The 15044-nt window shown below is 41.4% G+C and overlaps 1 long non-coding RNA gene across 1 annotated transcript; it reads left to right on the forward strand.

The window, feature by feature from the left end:
• The first annotated feature begins 6401 nt into the window (after window positions 1–6401).
• Window positions 6402–13479, forward strand: LOC138917277 (uncharacterized). The gene is made up of 3 exons (XR_011425043.1): window positions 6402–6537; window positions 11849–11935; window positions 13369–13479. It is a non-coding gene; the product is annotated as an uncharacterized lncRNA (long non-coding RNA).
• Window positions 13480–15044: the final 1565 nt, after the last annotated feature.

The following is a 15044-nucleotide window of genomic DNA, read 5'->3' on the forward strand; positions in this document are numbered from 1 at the left end:
TTTCATTTATTATTTAACTAATTTGTTGTTAATTTTATCACATTTACAGTTTCCTACTCTCTTTTTTTACTCATTTTTTAAAATTTTATATAATATGGCGAGAACTTAATTTTTCTTTTTTTTTTAATATTGAAGACAAGTAAACATATGGACTTTCCTCTAAACACTGTTTTGACCACTTCCCATAGGTTTTGATTCATAATTATTATTCTCTTTATATTCTGCTGCTGGATTCTGAGCAAATGATTAAAACCAGACTTTCAGGATGGACTAGAAGCAAGGAGACTAGTTAAAGAAGTTATCACAACCATGAGCTGAAGGGCTATAGCCAACTCTCTAGACTGAGAATACTACTGGGTGTTGAAATGTCTGGGGTATAGAAATAAAATCAACCAATACTAGTTGAATGCCTCTCGTGTGCTGAGCACTGTTTTCCACACAGTAGTTATGCACATGTATCTCCTTAATTCCCATGATAGTGTTGTGACATTTGTTTCATTTTTTTCTCTTCTGCAATCGAAGACATTGGAGTATCCAGATGACTTGCCCAACAGCATAGATCAAGTACAACCCATTTCTAGGGGATCCTAGTTGGGTGTTCTTTCCACCGCTATATCATGTTGCCTCTCTATAAATCTCTTATGGGCCTATTTAGAGGCAAAGTCTTATTCTCTGGAATGCCAATGGTGAACGTTATCTTTTATTTTAAAACCGCTTTATTGAGGCATGATTGACCCTCATGAATGGGATTAGTATCCCTATAAAAGAGACCCCAGAGAGCCCCGTCATCCCTTCTGCCACGTGCAGACATAGTGAGAAGGAGGCAGGAACGAGAAACCAAGAAATGGGTTCCTACCAGACATTGAATGTACTGGGGCATTGTTGTCTTTTAATTGACTCTGTGGGGACAGGAATGGTTTGTGCTTACTTTGCAATGTTACTTAAGATCAGTTACTGTAAGAGAAGACCTGGGTATCTATGGGAGCAGTCTTCAAATGTATGAGAAGGCTTACATGTGGAAGAGCTTGCTGGTCTATTTCATAAGACCCCATAAGACCAAGCTAAGTAAGAACAAGGTATATAATATTAACAGGAGCTATGGTTAATTAACTACTATGTACCAAGCACTGTGCTATAAGACTATTATATGCATTATTTCAGTTAATCCTTATCACAGTCACAAGAAATGGGTATTATTATTCTTATTCTCCCTTATTTATACATTGGGATACTGCCACTTTAAAGAGTTAAATTACTCAACCCAAGTTGCAGAATCTGGAAGTGGCATAGCTGGCAGTTAAATGAGTTTATCTGATTGCAGAGCCAATCAAAACCCAAGACCTTATCTTTTTTGCTTATCTGCCACTCTTAGAATCTATAAGAAGGCAGAATACTATTAATATAAAGGAAAATATTAAGAATGTGCTGCTTCAGGAGGTGGTGGGCCTTTTTGCTGCTAAAAGGATCCAAATAGAAGCTTCTGATCCTCTGTCCACAAAAATAAGAAGGAATCTATGACCTGCAGGCCACTTATACTAACCTTAAAGAAGACTAGAATGATTTGTTAGAAATAGGGTAGTATGCAGTAGAAAACTCAGACTCTTGTCAGGTAGTGAGACTCCTGACATGGGTCAGGTGAGGTAAACAGGATATCTCTTTGCAGATGAAGTCTAAATTTGAGTGGATAGTTTAACTCAGTGGCCTTTTAAGTTTCTCCAATGACCTTTTGAAGACTTTTTCAAATCAAATATCTTAAATATTAATTTTGATTTTTCAAGAAGGAGAAGTTTGACAGCAGTTCTCTGATAATGTGGCTCACATTCAAACACTAGAAATTCAGAGTTCCGCTCAACGGATGAAGAGATTCAAAAGAGCTCTACACAAGTTATCAATAATGGCGATGCAAACATTAATCTCATGTACTGGTGTCTCAGAGATTCTACAGAAGCATCCACAGTTGCATACTGCATAAGCTTATCACCCATCAGTATTGTGGAACACCTTGAGGCGAGCACTTCACTGCTTTCTGCAGTCCCTTCTATCCACACACAGCCATATGCCAGTAAACATGCATCCTTTCTTAGATGCCAGCTGGATATTAAGCTGTACCAATTGTTCAAAACAAGTTCTACCAACTATACACTATTTCAATGAACCACTCAAGTCAGTGTTATACCTCACAAGCTCTGTCCTAACAGTGTGAATCAATAGTTAAAGCAAAATTAAATGTATGCATTGACCAACTGTAGGAGTACACCTGTGATGAGGCCATAGTACAACTGTTTGATGATGAGCACTATAAAAACTGTTGTGTTTTGACTACTAATGCTGGTTGGGGCACAAACTGGTGACTGACTTAAGAAGCCTTTTATCATTCCTGTCCATGAATTAGACTTTGTCAACAAATCTTGAGCATATCTTAATTTAGAGGGAAGACATGCCGCCTATTTCATCCTGGGCTGGAATAACCCCTCTCTGAAGTCTTCAGGCTGCATGGGGAGGTCTGGCTATAGCTGAATAGTCACTATTGCCCAAGGTGAACCTACTCCATAAGCCGTTTCCAAGCCTCATCCTCTTCTGTTGATTTATTGCTCTGCAATCTAAGCAAGTCATTAAACTTTTGTGAGCCTTGATTTCTTTACCTGTAAAATGGTAATATTAATAATATCTTCTCTGTAAGATTGTGCTGTGGAGGTAAAATGAAATTAAGACCACAAATGATCTTCTTAAACTGTAAAGTGTCGTGAAGGAAAAAGAGTTATTATTATTTTAAAAGTGATGTTTTGGCAGAGCCTGGACTGTAGCCGAAGGCAGGCTGACTCAGAAGCAAGTTTGTAGGGGAGCTGGAAGCCTGCTGGGGCATTGCTAAGGAAACCAGCAGAGAAATGTACGTCACTGAGCCCCATCCTTATCTGCCCACTGCAGAGTGTCTACCAACAGCACAAACAGTGCAAGGGGACTGGTCACAGATAATTTGGGAAAAAACACATCAGATTCCATTTAAGGAGGGAGAGAAAGTGGGAGCAGACTCCAAAGAAGGAAAATGTTTCTCTTGGTTACAAAGAGGAAAGCACTTGCTGAACATTTCTAATCGACATGTGCAGTGCCATCTGGAAGGCAGAGGGGGAAAGCTGGCTCTTAGGTTTCCTTTCTGAAGGGGAAGCCTTTGTCCTTGGCATCATTTCGATATTTGTAAGGAGACGAAGTTAAGTAGCATAGGTCCTGGGAGTCCCTCTGGGCTCAGCTGATGGGTTCCATTGTTAGCTTCTTTGTTGAATGTAACAAGTTTGGGTAAAAATGAGTCCTGTGACCCTGAGAACTAAAATTATGGAAAATTCTCTAGGGGTCCCTTTATATATCTGCAACATCTCTCATATAATCCTGCTCTTCTCCATTAATACTTCTCCTACTGTAGTCTTGGTTTCCATGATGGCTTATTTTTCTTGCTCTCCATATACCTGAAGTGAAGGATACTTAGACATTCCAAACTCAACTTTTCTTAATGGAGCTCCTTATTGCCCATTCTTACCATTAAGAGTGCTCCTCCTCCAGCATTAGAACTCCATGCCACTATTGGACCACTTAAGTTACAAACTTCAAGGTTATTTTGACACTTGTCTTTCTCCTACTTAGTATAAAGTCAAAAAATCCTAGTGATTTATGTTCCTGAATCTGCCTAACCCACTTCATTCCACTGGGACTTTCCTGGTTCGGGCCTTCTTCATGTCTTGCCTGGACCATGGATTTGGGCATCATGTCTAGCTTCTGGTAGCTTTAATACCTCTTCCTGAAGCTGATAAAGCCACTTTCCAAAAGGCAGACCGATGTGTGCCATTTCCTTACTTGAGAGTTCCTGATGACTCCCTGTTACCCACAGAAGTGCCACTCTTCTCTATGGCATTTAAGAGAGTCCCTTTTAGGGGCAACACTAGGAAGTGTATGACCAAACAAATAACTATAGTGTCAAGTGGGGCTTAATGCAGTGTGGTCTTGAGCTAAGCTCTTGACATGATCAAGATTTCTCCAAAGACGAGAAATCGTTGTAGGGAATACAGAGAAGACTGGATATGTAAGATATGTAATCAAAATTGTTTTTAAAATAGTGTTTCCTGAAAATTCTATTGGTCATCAGCAGCTATTTTGCTTCCTGAATTACTTTTGGCTTGGATAACTCGGACTAGCAGAGATGCCATGTGATAAATGATAGATGAGTTAAACAAACAGATTAGAAAGTCTTTTCTATTACAGGTTTGTAAACGTGAAATTGGACTTGGGATCACCATTATTGAAAATAAGTTGGTGGGGTTTGTTGAAGAAAGCCATTTATGGCCTGTTTTTAACACTAGATCACACTCAAAATTACAGATGTCTTGTTTAGTAGCCTGTATATTCTTGTTTTAATCACTGTCTGTTATTTACGGCTTCAAAAAAGATTTAGAATACAAAATATCTAGTCCTTTTAGAAATAGAAATCTTTTGCTGGAGTCCTTATTTTGAATCCCTCTTCTGTTTAGCGAATCGCTTAGAAATCAGACTATGGGGTCTTCTGGGTGATAGTTCAGATAGCCACATGGAAAGAAGAAATTGGGAGCACCACAACACATCTTGGTTAGGACTACTTAAAAATAGACATAAGATATGCTCACAAATGCTTAAAATATTTAAATGAATATACATAAAATGATGACCAGTGGTTACTACTGCAACCAGGTGGACATTTTTACTTTGTATTTTATACTGTCTACATATGGAATTTGTTTAGCCACGAACATGTGCTTTGTTGTTAGTGCCCTTGAGTTGATTCTGACTCCTAGTGACACTGTGTACAGCAGAGCAGAACCCCATCTGGTCTTTCTGCGCTGTCCTCTCACCTTCTGGTGCTCTATCAGAAAATGCTCCACTGCCATTCATAAGGTTTTCGCGGCCAATTTTTTCAGAAGTGGGTGGCGAGGTCCTTTTTCCTAGTCTGTCTTAGTCTGGAAGCTCTGTGAAACCTGTCCACTGTGGGTGACCCTGTTGGTACTTGAAATACTGGTGACATAGTTTTCAGCATCACAGCAACACGTAACCACCACAATATGACAACCGACAGACAGGTGGCATGGTTCCCTGACTAGTAAACAAACCTAGGCCGTGGTGGCGAGAGCTCTGAATCTTAACCATTAGACCACCAAAGCATATACTACTTCTAGTAAAAAATAATTAGACGTATTTATATATATTGCCATGGAAAGTATCAAAAATGTATTGTTAACTGCAAAAAGCAAGTGGTAAGTGTTGTGTATTGCATAATTTCATTCTTATAAGCAAATATATATATAGCTAAAGTATGTACGTATATATATATATATATATATATATATATTTGACAAGAAATGTCAAATTGTTTTCTTTGAATCAAATGCAATCTGACTCTGAGTCCCCATATTGACAAGAGGACGGAAAATTCAAATCTCTGTAATTTGGGGGAAGTTTTCCTTCCTTCCTACAGTCACACACAAATCCTCTGGTCCCAGTCTCCCATGGTGGCCACAGATACCTATGTTGTGCACATTTGCAGGGGTCCTGGATTGGGCGGTAAGGGGCCTTGTTGCTCAGCTTGGAGGGGAATTCTGGCTGAGACTAGACTTTCTAAGAGATCCCTGTGAGGTCCTGGTCCCTCCGTGGGGATGGCCCCCAGGTTCCTACTACCTGTGGACCCCAGAGGCCTGTGTCCTCCTGCCTGTCTTGAGGACTGTCCTTGCTCTGGTATTACCTCCCCCAGCACAGATCGCTCCAGAAGTTCAAGGCCCAGAGGCAGGTTTCATTTTCAGGGATCTCCTTTTGGCTGTAAGTCCAAAAGGCATGAAAGGCCTGGAATTTTTGGAATTCTTGCTCTTTGAATTCTGTGTGTGTGCTTGTGTGGAAGAGTTTGTGCACATTCATTTGTGTTGACGCACATGCATTTGCACACATGTATATGTGCCTGGGTGTTTATGGAAGGTAAAAACAGAGTGAGAACAAAACGCAATTTAACATCTTAATAAATCATTTTGCCACTCTCATTTTACAGATGAGGAAACCGATTCAGAGAGATGAAGCAACACCTACAGGGGTAAGCGCTAGCAAATGGCAGTGATAAGTTTGAATTCTGGTCTCTCTAGCCACAAAGCTCATTCGAATTTCTTCAGACTTAACCACAATCACCTTTTATAGTAAATATGAAGACTAGAAATTTCAGGCAAACTTTCCCAGATTTTCAGCTATGTAGCTATTTGGAAACTTGTAGGGAAAATGCCAATTGCCTGATTCTGTTTTCCTTCCTTTTCAGACTGCAGCTGACCGATGGCTGCCACAGTGGGGAAACAACTTTAGGTCCGAGGAAGACGGTGATAGAAAAACCATGACGCGCCCAGATTGGAGGAGGCTTTAGATCATCAAGGCTGCGGTCTGATTTTTTTCTTCTAAGAAGCACTATGCTGGCTTATTTGGTTTTAAACAACAGAAACCCACTCTGTCTCCTGTATGCCAATGAGGAATTTATTGAGAGGATCTGGGGTAAGTCACAGATTCCAAGGAAAGTTGGCATACCAGACCTTAGAAAGAGCAGGTCTGGGCCTCAAAGGAGCAAAACTCTGAAGCCATCTTGTCAGTCTTTTCTTGGGGATTAATATGCTCCTATCTTATTCTGTTCTTGAATTCCATGCTTTAACCTTTCCTTTCCTAGATAATCTGATTGCCCTGATTTGGGCCATGGAACCACTCCTAAGTCCGGAGAGGTTAGAGGCCCTTGACTGACACCCCCATTGAGACCATGCAAAGTGGGGTGGGGGGTCGTCGTCATTGCCCAAGCTGGCTGGCCCAAAGTTGCCCAGCAAATCTAAGCACAACAGGAATCATAACCTAGACCTTCCAGCTCCAATCTTGGGTGGCCCCTACCTTGGATATCATGATTACTGTACACTCCATTCTAAGCGAGTTCAAATTAGAAGCTACATTACGTAGCTCACTGGGGGTATTTTTAGGTACTAAGTACTTTTTCAAGGGTTTTTAAAAACAACCATCTCCAAACAGTCAAGAAGAAAAACTGCAAACGTTGTGGGCAGTGATTATCATTCATCCACTGAGCTTAGACATTCTGCAAAACTGTGTTGTGTGTGGCTGATGTGCTGCCTGACTAGAACTGAATGAAACCTGGAAGGCTTTCCCCATCAGTTCTCAAACTTGGCTCCACGTCAGAGTCAATTGAGGATTCTGATAAGCGCTGGCTCTGGAGCAGTTTGACCTGGGTTGGATCCCAGCTTTGTCTCTACTCAGTTGTGTGATCACATGAAGGCTGCTTAAGCTCTCCAAGCCTCGGTTTCCTCATCTGTAAAATGGTGACAATTGTACTTTCAACTTCATAAGGTGATTGGGAGAATTAAATAAAATGCTTTGGGAACAGTGTTTATCCTCGTGGCCTGGCATCTGATAAGTGCTCAAAAATGTTAATGGAACAGTCAACTAGATTCTGCTTCCTTTAGCCTGGCTCTTCAGGCTTTGCAATACACAACCTTTCCGTCCACACCTCATCCATCTTCAACAGCTCAGTAAGGTCTGCTATAAAAGTCAGAATCTCAGAAGACTGAAAAAGAGGTTATTTTATGAAAGTAGAATTTCAGAAGTAAATTGGAATTGATCTGCTCTTAGAAATGAAAAGTATTTGATTGGGAAGGCTCATTATTACATTTAAGAGTGTTTAAAAGACCCTCAGAAGATCCTGGCCAAAGCAGAGCAAGTTGCTCACCCCTTTGAGGGTGATCACTCCCTTCTGGTGGGAAAACAGTGGTCACAAGGGGTCCCACTGTCTCCTATTTCCTCTTTGTGAACGGAGGCCAAGAACCAGAACAGAGTGACAGTTAGTTGCCCTCTTATTCCTTTCTGTTGGCTAGAAGCCTCCTCTTTGTGGTATCAGGGCAGAAAGGATGGAGAGGCAGGTGGTAGGCAAGACACGCTGTGGCTGGCACAGGATACCCACGGAGCAATTCCCTGCCAGCACTTGGGGAAATCTGAGAGTTGCTATCGAACTTCCTGCAATCCGAAGAGGAATGTGTTTCTAAGAAAACAGGTTATGAAGAATAAGAAAGCAGTGTTCTGATCATATTTGCATGCAGACTGAATAGTGAATCATGCCAGGTTTGTGAGAAAGGTGACAATTTGTGAGCAGGTGTTCATGTCACCCAAGTTTTCCTGCAGCTAGGTAAAATTAGATTTGCATATAATATTCATTTCTTTTTACCTTCAATAGCTATTAACAATGATTTTGGCTGACCAATTTTCTTCCCCACTTAAAGGAGCTACACCTCTGAGGAGAAGTAAGATAAAATTATAGCTTCTATTAAAATGTCTTTTCCAAATGCCCTCTTAGGTTATACTATGAGTTTTCACGTTCTGTAAAAGAATTGAACTTGTGGGCTGAGGCCGTTGCAACAGAATTAGTAGGGGGCGCCTTAGGTAAGGCCTGGAAAGAGTCCTATGTAGTCCTGGATAGTTAGGTTCAATAACAAAAGGTAAATATTGCCAGCAGGTATTCTGTGAAGTAAAAAAGGAAGACCATCAACAAGAAGGGGTTTCAGGAAACCTAGACTTTAGGATTTTTAGCTTCTTGTTGTCTGTTGCTGTGTGATCTAATGCCCTGCCCCCTTGCAAACAAGTGGCATAAAAACTGCCCATCATTTTACCATGCTGAGGGATTCTGGGGGTCAGGAAGTCAGGGGAAGCTGCCTATGCTTCACAATGTCTGGGACTTCAGTCATAAATGCCAGAAGGCTCAGTAGCTGGGGCTGGAATCATCTCAAGGCTGGCTCATTCATCTGTCTAGAGGTGAATGCTAGCGGGCCACTGAGGCCTCAGTGGGGGCTGTTGGCAGGAACATCTCACGTGGCCTTTGCATGTGGTCTCCCTGCTTCCCCACAGCATGACAACTCGATTCCAAGAGGACCAGGCAAAAGTTGCCACCCTTTTCATGACCTAGGAAGTCGTGCGGGGTCACTTCTAGTCACAGTCCTGCCCAGATTCGAGGGGAGGAAACAGACCCCATCTCTCAATGGAGGAGTGTCTACTTCATATTGAAAGAGGGGGTGTGGGATGGGATATTTGCTGTGGCCATCTTTGGAAAACATAATGAGCCATACCTTTGAATATTGCCAATCAATTTCCAGAGCTTAACACCCTGCTGCAATTTCTGATGGCACATATGGTGACACTTAACATCCTCAGATGACCTGACACGATCTGACTCCAGCCACTCTCTGACCTCACCTCCTACACTCTCTCCTTTCTCTTTGAGCTCCAGCCACACCAGCCTCCTCCTGAAGACATGGTGTTCTTTGCCACGTCAGGCTCTTTCTCACTTGGGAGCCTTCAAGCATGCTGTGTCCTCTGTCTGGAATACTCTTTCCCTCTTTACAGTGTTCCTCCCAAAGGGAGGGATCGAAGCAGGATTATTTTCTGTTTTAAATTTCTTGGCCCTGTTTCTGCAAGCTGTCAGATTCACAAGAAGGAAATGAGCAACCAAGCATGTATGCTTCTCATTGCTCACACCCTCCTTCTCGGAGTCACTGACCTTGACAGAGGGGTACGGAGAGTGTTAGCACTCCAGATAATGCAACCTGCTTTTTACTCTTCCCATGTCTGTGTAGCAGGATCAGAGAAATGAGGATCACAGCCCTTGAAGCCTTGGTGTTACCAGATGCTGGCTGTCTGCTTCTGACATGGGAGATGATAAGTCCCACGGGCAGTTTTTTTTCCTTTTAATCAGATGGGCCACTGGGACTGGAACTCAAATGCTCCCACCTTGCAAGTGACTGCCTCATCCTAGTAGAGGCAAAGTGGCTTATTATATAGAAGTGAAGTCTTCGACTGAAGCCTCAGTTATCTCTTAGGGACACCTGGGGCCAGAGAGCAGGCCAATCACTTTTTCACACATGTTGAAGGTACTTTCCCAGAAACCAGTCTAATTCCACTGCTTTAAACATTTAAATCCTTCCCTCAAGCGGCACCCTCAACATTGACAATTTTATCCTCTCAAAAGAAACGCTTTCTTATAATCCAGGGGTTAGCAAACTTTTTCTGCAAAGGGCCCGATAGCAAATATTTCAGGCTTTGCCAGCTGTAGAGTCTCTGTCGAAATTACTCAGATCTGCTGCAGTGGCATGAAAGGAGCTGTGGACAATATGTAAATGAATGGGCGAGGCTGTGTTGCAGTAAATAAATAAAACTTTTTATTTATGGGTGCTGAAATTTACATTTCATATCATTTTCATGTGTCGTGAACTATTTTTCTTCTTTTGATTTTTTTCAACCATTTAAAAAGTCAAACCAGTCTTATCTCATGAGCTGCACAAAAACAGCCGGCAGGGCCAGATTTGGTTCACTACTCTCAGCAAGTTAGCTCATTACCCTGGAATACTCGATTCTCTCTAATTTACAGTTTAAATCGTCAGGTCAAATGATTTGCCAGGAACAACCTGGCCTGATGTCAACGTTTTTCCAGGATCTATACCAGGGTATCACTCCTCTCTGCTTTGTTAACTATGACACATTCTTTAAATCTCAATATGTTGGTTGCATCTTTAATATTTTAAGGAACCTCCATACTGCTTTCTATAATGTCTGTACCAATTTACATTCCTGCCAACAGAGCAGAAGGGTTCCCTTTTTCTCTACACCCTCACTAGCACTTGTTATCTCTTATCTTTTTGATGACAGCCATTCCAACAGGTGTGACATGATATCTCATTTGCAGTTTTGATTTGCGTTTCCCTGATGATTAGTGATGTTGAGCATCTTTTCATGTGCCTGTTGGCTGTCTGTTTGTCTTCTTTGGAGAAATGTGTATTCAGGTCCTTTGTTTATTTTTAAACCATGTTGTTTGTTTTCTTGCTATTGAGTTGTCTGAGTTCTTTATATATTTTGGATATCAACTCCTTATCATATATATGATTTGCAAATATTTTCTCCCTTTCCATAGGTCAGCTGTTCATTTTGTTGATGGTTTCCTTTGCTGTGCAGAAGCTTTTTAGTTTGATGTAGTCCCATTTGTTTATTTTTGCTTTTGTTGCCTGTGATTTTGGTCTCAAATCCAAAAATCATTGCCAAGACTGATGTCAAGGAGCTTAGGGCATATGTTTTCTTCTAGCAGTTTTATGGTTTCAGGTCTTACATTTAAGTCTTTAACCCATTTTGAGTCGATTTTTGTGTAGGATGTAAGATAGTGGTCCAGTTTCATTCTTTTGCACGTGATTATTTTTTAGCTTTAAAAAAAGAAGGAAACCCTGCCATTTGCTACAACATGGATGGACCTGGAGGACATTATGCTAACTGAAATAAGCCAAACACAAAACCTGTATAAACTCGCTTGTATGTGGAATCTAAAATAATCAAACCTAAAGAAGCAGAGAGTAGAATGGTGATTGCCAGGAGTTGGAGACAAAGAGAAATCAGGAGGTGACGGTTCAATGGTATAGTTTCAGTCATGCAAGATAAGTTCTAGAGATCCACTATGGAGCACAGTGCCTATAGCTGGTGACACTGTATTGCATACTTAAAATTTGCTGAGGGTAGATATTATGTTAAGTCTTCTTATAATAATAAAAGGGGCAGAAGGAAACCATGGTAGGTAATGGATGCCTATGGTCATGTTGGTGGCGATGGCTTCACAGGTATATACTTATCACTACTCACTGACTTGGATACATTAAATATGTGCAACTTTTTACATGTCAATCACACCTTAATAAAGTTGTTTAAAAAAATCTCAATGTGAATTTCAGTCCTTAGAAAAGCCCTTCAAGTACCTTAATTGGAATTAAATTATGTTTTCTCATAGGTTCCTGTACTTCTTGGCACTTATAATTTGCACCTGTATCTTTATTTGTGCCATCATGTGATTACCATCTGCCTCTCCTACAAGACTGTAAGTGTCAGCAGAGCAGAAACCAGCTCTGTTTTGCTATCCGTTGTATCCTAAGCCCTAGCTAAGTGCCTGATGCATAGCAGGGACTCCATAAATATTTGATGAATGAACGAAATCTCGTTTCCTTTTGTCTGTTTCTGCTCTTGCTCTGAAGTGAAGCAAAGTCCCTAAAAGAATGGCACTTGAAAAGTCAGACTAACTGTGGAAGCAATGGGAGAATTTCTTGCTTGGATCTTAAAATGGAGGCTGCTAGAGCTGAATTAAGAACTCAAACGTGGAGAAGAGTATGAGTGGCAACAGACCATCACCTCCCACATTCTGAAAGCTTGACCTCTATTAATTAGGTTATTGTTCCTCATAGTTCCCCCTATGTCATATTACTTACTGCAATTGTAATTATACATTTATTTGTGTGATCATTTGATTACTGTCTGTCTTCCCTCCATGACAGGAAGGACTTTGTACATGTTGTCTAAAAATAGTCAAAATAAGAAGAGTTCTAAGAAAAACATAGAACTAGGCAATTACATTAGATAAGGTAAATGAGCTGGAAAATGAGTCCATTAGGCACATTTATTTGAAACACAGTTTTTGGTCAACTTTATTTTTCAGCTCTTAATTTTGTCTAGTTCTTGCATTGTCAGGTTAATGTAACTCTGTCTGATGCTCTGACAGGGGTTTAAAATATGTTTAGCATCTTGTTCAAGGGTAATGCCAGAGAAAGGCTGAGAATTTATTCATTCACTCAACAAATATTGAGAAATGCAAGATGACAAAAATATGGTCCTTGTCTTAAAGAAGCATAATGTGGAATGTGCATACCACTTCCTTTCCCTGGCCCTACCCCATCCTTCGCTTGCTCTTGATTCTGCAAATTGGCATTTGGTTTGGATCAAATCTGGATTAACCTTATGACCAACAAGGAAATTTCCACTGGTTTCTGGTTCTCTCTGTGCCTAAGACGTTACCATGAGTGAGGGGACTGTCAGTGTCTTTGATTCTTCACAGCCTGAGGATGCCCTTTCTCTGTCTCTGTGTGGAATGAGACCCCAACAGTAAGATTTGGCTGCAACTCTGTGTGAGGAATTCCCCGCCAGCGAAGAAATGAAGTCTGAAGGGTGCTGGACTGCGAATTGGAAACCCTGGTTTCATCCTGGCTCAGCCACAAACTCACTACATAGCCTTAGACAAATTACTTTTCTCCCTCTGGAGCTTAATTTCCTAAAAGAAAAAGAAAATGAAAAAATGGGATAAATGGTCTCTAAGGTCTTTCTTCAGGGCTGACTTTCTTACATTCTACCTATGAGTGTACGTCGGATGTTGAGAAACCACAACACACACTAAGACCCATGGTTCTTAGTTTAATAACCATCTTGGTTTGTTAAACTTAATTGTTCAATGTCTAAAAACAACACAACTTCAACCTCTTTCAGGTCTCTGGGCTGAAAACATGATTAACAGGCTCCATGGTGTGAAAAGGCAATGAAATTCTTTCAGCAAGAGGAAGGCTTCGCCCCGATTTTCGAGGATCCGTCTGAGGAGCTACTCTTTGGGTGAGCCCAGATCAGATACCAGAAAGGAGAGGGCTCTTCCAGTTCAGAACAGATAACATTAATTGAGCATCTGTTAGACGCAAGGCACTGTCCTGATTGCTTTGCATGTATTACTCCATTTAATCCTCCCCACAACAGTATGTCATTCAAACAGAAAATTAAAAGAGTTCTCTTCCAACAGGCCAGCAAGGAGCAGAGCGCTTAGCATCAGGATGAAAGTGTTAAGGGAGCAATTAAGAATGCATTTTTATGAGTTCATGGCTCTGCAAGGAAATGTGGTGTTTATTTTATTCACCAAAGACTTTCTTGGTCCAAAAGAAAGCCACTAGCTATCCCGTGTCACTGCAGCTTAAATCCCATGTTTAATTATAAAGGATAATGAAGAGGAATGAGGTGGGCCTGCTAAAGAGGGAAAGGTCTGAACAAGTAGGTGGAGACGGTGTGTGTTTGGTCTAGGTTTGTGAGCCCAGGGGATGGTTCATGTAGTCAGAAGTGGGTGAGCAGTTTGGAAGGGTGAGTTGAAGAAGATTCGTATAAGGATTTTATTCTATGACAAAGTCACTGTGTTTGTTTGCAGGGGACGTAGAAGCCAGATTATGAGTGTTTGGAAGTGGCAGCTATAAGCCAATGCAGGAAGTGCTAGTAGGCAACAATGAGAGGAGAGAGGATGCAGGGCTCATCATGGAGAAAGGTGGACATTTCTCCAGGATGAGAAAGGCCCAAGGACCGATGCAGGAGGGGAGCAAGTGGTGGAGGGCTGGCGGGAGGAGGGAGAGAGGACAAGAGAGCGAGCATCCAACTCTCTCTTCAGCTGTTCCACTCAGCTCGCTCATAGTTTCCTGATAACCAATGTTTCCCATCTTCTTGGAAAAACATGATCAACCCTATTTTATCCTAAACACTGACTTTATCATAAAATTAAATGGAACTGAACTTGTTTTCACTCTATCATAGAATAAAAACAATTTCCCCATCTCATTAAAAGATAAAACCCAATTGTTTATACCTGAAACCTGAGACTCATTCTTTTTTTTTTCTTTAGGATTGGCCCTGAGCTAACATCTGTTGCCAATCTTTTCTTTTTTCCTTCTTCTCCCCAGAGCCCCCCAGTACACAGTTGTATATTCTAGTTGTAGGTCCTTCTAGTTCTGCTGTGTGGGACGCTGCCTCAGCATGGCTTGATGAGCGGTGCTAAGTCTGCACCCAGGATCTGAACCGGGGAAACCCTGGGCCTCAGGAGCAGCGTACGCGAACTTAACCACTGGGCCACTGGGCTGGCCCCCTGATAATCATTCTTGATTTCTTCCCTGACCTCCTAGATTCATAAAACAAAACTTGTTGAGCCCCTACCATGTAGCAGACTCTGTTCCACATTCTGGGGATCTCATGGGAGCTCCTCCATTCCAGTGTAGGGAGTCAGACAAAGAAGAAAATGAAAAATGAAATGACACAACATGATAGAAGGTAGAAAGGGTCAAGAAAAACAATGATGCAGAAGCTTAGGGGCCAGCCTGGTGGTGTAGCGGTTAAGTGCACACGTCCTGCTTCGGCGGCCC

The sequence above is a fragment of the Equus caballus genome, chromosome 14, assembly GCF_041296265.1.
Source record: "Equus caballus isolate H_3958 breed thoroughbred chromosome 14, TB-T2T, whole genome shotgun sequence".
NCBI classification, from domain to species: domain Eukaryota; kingdom Metazoa; phylum Chordata; class Mammalia; order Perissodactyla; family Equidae; genus Equus; species Equus caballus.